The sequence below is a fragment of the Chlorocebus sabaeus genome, chromosome 21, assembly GCF_047675955.1.
Source record: "Chlorocebus sabaeus isolate Y175 chromosome 21, mChlSab1.0.hap1, whole genome shotgun sequence".
Lineage (NCBI taxonomy): Eukaryota > Metazoa > Chordata > Mammalia > Primates > Cercopithecidae > Chlorocebus > Chlorocebus sabaeus.
The window spans coordinates 38,308,036-38,312,170 of NC_132924.1; the positions used below are offsets into that span (position 1 = coordinate 38,308,036).

Below are 4,135 nucleotides of genomic sequence, written 5' to 3' on the forward strand. Positions count from 1 at the left end.
TGTAATCCCTGCACTCTGGGAAGCTGAGGCAGGCAGATTGCTTGAGCCTAGGAGTTTGAAATTAGCCTGGGTAACATAGCAAAACTTTGTCTCTACAAAAAATTACCCAGGCATGCGGGCACACACCTGTAGTCCCAGCTACCTGAGAGGCTGAGGTGGGAGGATCACCTGAGCCCAGAAGGCTGAGACTACAATAAGCTGAGATCACACCACTGCCCTCCAGCCTGGGCAATAGAGTGAGACCCTGTCTCAAAAAAAAAAAAAAAAAAAAAAAAAAAGCAGAGAGACAGAGAGATAAGCCATGGAATGGAGGAAAATATCTGCAAACTATCCATCTGCCAAGGGACTAATAATCAGAATATGTAAGGAACTGAAACAGCTCAATAGCAAAAAGTAATAATCATCTGATTTTAAAATGGTCAAGGGATTTGAACAGACATTTCTCAAAAGAAGACATACACATGGCAAACAGGTATATGAAAAAAATGCTTAACATCACTAGTCATCAGAGATATGCACATCAAAACCACAATGCAATATCATTTCACCATAATGAGACCCCGTCTCTATGTAAAAAAAAAAAAATTGGCTGGGCGCAGTGGCTCACGCCTGTAATCCCAGTACTTTGGGAGACTGAGGCGGGCGGATCATGAAGTCAAGAGATTGAGACCATCCTGGCCAACATGGTGAAACCCCATCTCTACTAAAAATGCAAAAAGTAGCTGGGCGTGGCGGCACGCACCTGGAGTCCCAGCCATTTGGGAAGCTGAGGCAGGGGAATCACTTGAACCTGGGAGGCGGAGGTTGCAGTGAGCTGAGATCACGCAGCTGCACTCCAGCCTGGCGACAGAGCAACACTCCGTCTCAAAAATTAATTAATTAAATATATAAAATAAATAAAACAAAAAATTAGCGGGGCATGGTTGTGGGTGTCTGTAGTCCCAGGTACTCAGAAGGCTGAAGCAGGAGGATTGCTTGAGCCTAGAAGTTTGAGGCTGCAGTGAGCTGTGATTGCGCCATTGCACTCTAGCCTGGGTAAGTGCAGAATGAGACCCTGCGTCTATTTTAATTTTTTTTAAATAATAAAAAAGAATAGGCCAGGCACGGTGACGCCTGTAATCTTAGCACTTTGGGAGGCCGAGGGGGGGTGGATCACCTGAGGTCAATAGTTTGAGACCAACATGGTGAAACCCCGTCTCCACTAAAAATACAAAAATTAGCCGGGCGTGGTGGCAGTGGCCTGAAATCCCAACTACTCGGGAGACTGAGGCAGGAGAATCGCTTGAACCCAGGAGGTGGAGGTTGCAGTTAGCCAAGATCGCACCATTGTGCTCCAGCTTGGGCAACAAGAGTGAGACTCCATTTCAAAGAAAAAAAAAAGGCCATTTTGGCCGGTGGTCATGAGAACATGCTGTGTGGCTGATAAGTGAAGGCAAGAGCTGATTTGGCCTCTGCACTCCCCTCCTCAAGGTGATCATTTTCTCCAGAAGAGCTGGATATTCTTTCGCACAGTTATAGCACACAAATTAATGAGAATTGCTATTGTCACCATGACAAATGTAAACCTAAGAAATGTCAACAGGAATGCAAAAAGAGTTGTCCTGTAGTTCAGATGGGAAAATTATGCACAGAAGTTACACCCCAGAGCAAAGTTCTGAAACTCTTTGTATTGGTTGTGGTATCTGTATTAAGAAATGCCCCTTTGGTGCCTTATCAATTGACAATTTACCAAGCAACTTGGAAAAAGAAACCACACATTGATAATGTGCCAATGTCTTCAAACTTCACAGGTTGCCTATCCCTCGTCCAGGTGAAGTTTTGAGATTAGTTGGAACTAATGGTATTGGAAAGTCAACCGCTTTAAAATTTTTTTGCAGGAAAACAAAAGCCAAACCTTGGAAAGTATGATGATCCTACTGATTGGCAAGAGATTTTGACTTATTTCCGTGGATCTGAATTACAGAATTACTTTACTGAGATTCTAGAAGATGACCTAAAAGCCATCATCAAACCCCAATATGTAGATCAGATTCCTAAGCCTGCAAAGGGGACAGTGGGATCTGTTTTGGACCGAAAAGATGAAACAAAGACACAGGAAATTGTATGTTAGCAGCTTGATTTAACCCACCTAAAAGAACGAAATGTTGAAGCTCTTTCAGGAGGAGAGTTGCAGAGATTTGCCTGAGCTGTCATTTGCATACAGAAAGCTGATATTTTCATGTTTGATGAGACTTCTAGTTACCTAGATGTCAAGCAGCATTTAAAGGCTGCTATTACTCTACAATCTCTAATAAATCCGGATAGATATATCATTGTGGTGGAAAATGACCTAAGTGTATTAGACTATCTCTCTGACTTCATCTGCTGTTTATATGGTATACCAAGCGCCTATGGAGTTGTCACTATGCCTTTTAGTGTAAGAAAGGGCATAAACATTTTTTTGGATGGCTATGTTCCAACAGAAAACTTGAGATTCAGAGATGCATCACTTGTTTTTAAAGTGGCTGAGACAGCAAATGAAGAAGAAGTCAAAATGACGTGTATGTATAAATATCCAAGAATGAAGAAAAAATGGGAGAGTTTGAGCTAGCAATTGTAGCTGGAGAGTTTACAGATTCTGAAATCATGGTGATGCTGGGGGAAAATGGAATGGGTGAAACAACATTTATCAGAATGCTTGCTGGAAGACTTAAATCTGATAAAGGAGGAGAAGTACCAGTTCTAAATGTCAGTTATAAGCTACAGAAAATTAGTCCGAAATCAACGAAGTGTTTGCCAGTTACTACATGAAAAGATAAGAGATGCTTATACTCATTCACAATTTGTGACTAATGTAATGAAGCCTCTGTAAATTGAAAACATCATCAATCAAGAGGTGCAGACGTTATTGGGTGATGAACTATAGCGAGTAGTTTTAGCCCTTTGTTTGGGCAAATCTGCTGATGTCTATTTAATTGATGAACCATCTGCATGTTTGGATTCTGAGCAAAGACTGATGGCAGCTCGAGTTGCCAAACGTTTCATACTTCATGCAAAAAAGACAGCCTTTGTTGTGGAACGTGACTTCATCATAGCCACCTATCTAGCGGATCATGTCATCATTTTTGATGGTGTTCCATCTACTAAGAACACAGTTGCAAACAGTCCTCAAACCCCTTTGGCTGGCATGAATACATTTTTCTCTCAGCTTGAAACTACATTCAGAAGAGATCCAAATAACTATAGGCCACGAATAAATAAATTTAATTCAATTAAGGATGTAGAACAAAAGAAGAGTGGAAACTACTTTTTCTTGGATGATTAGGTTGAATTTGAGAATATTGATAAGCCACTTATTAAAAAGAATATTTAGTAGAATTTTTGTCATATAAAACTCAAATCAGGATTTTATGCCCCACATACTCTGGAGCTTGATTTTATGCCCCACATACTCTGGAATTTACTGAATATAACATCAAAGCCAGTTGGGTTCTAACTTGTAGTCGAAACACAAAAAAAATGCCACTTTTCTGTTCCTGATGAGGCCCTTTTATGCATAATATTCTAAAGTCATTTCAAGCTATGCAAATTACCTCCAAGTTTTCATGATGTATGGGAATATTTTCAGTAGGTGTATTATATTCACATACCAAATGCTGACCAGTGTTGCTCCATTTTTTAAATCTTGAACAGGGTTTCTGTATTTACCTGGTTTGCCAAGTATGCCAGTGTAATGAAACTGCCCTCATTTTAAAAGCCGGTCAGAGATTCCACTGACTGGCATTTGATAAATAAACCTCAGGATTATGTTTGTTATTTGTTTACAGTCTTTGCCCTATATTATCAGTACACAGCTTCCGAGGAAGAATACATACTACAAAACACCACTGGTGCAAAAATAGGTATTTTAAAATTGTTTTTCATCCTTTTTGGTGCTTTTGAATATGTTTAGCAGAACCAATTCTGTTCCCTTCCTCCCAAAAAAACCCTAACTTTACTATGAATTTTTTAGCTTTTGCATTCTGTAAGGTTCTGAATTCAGTCATTCTCTGGGTAATGTCGTTTTTTTACACATATAATCACTGATCGAGATTTAGGAAAAAGCATTTCTTTTTTCTTCTTCTTCTTAGGAAAAAACATTTCTAAGGAACGTTTG

General features: G+C 39.9%; 1 pseudogene; it reads left to right on the forward strand.

Moving 5' to 3' along the window:
* Nucleotides 1-1,987: 1,987 nt before the first annotated feature.
* Nucleotides 1,988-3,409, forward strand: LOC103226375 (ATP-binding cassette sub-family E member 1 pseudogene; annotated as a pseudogene).
* The last annotated feature ends 726 nt before the right edge of the window (nt 3,410-4,135 follow it).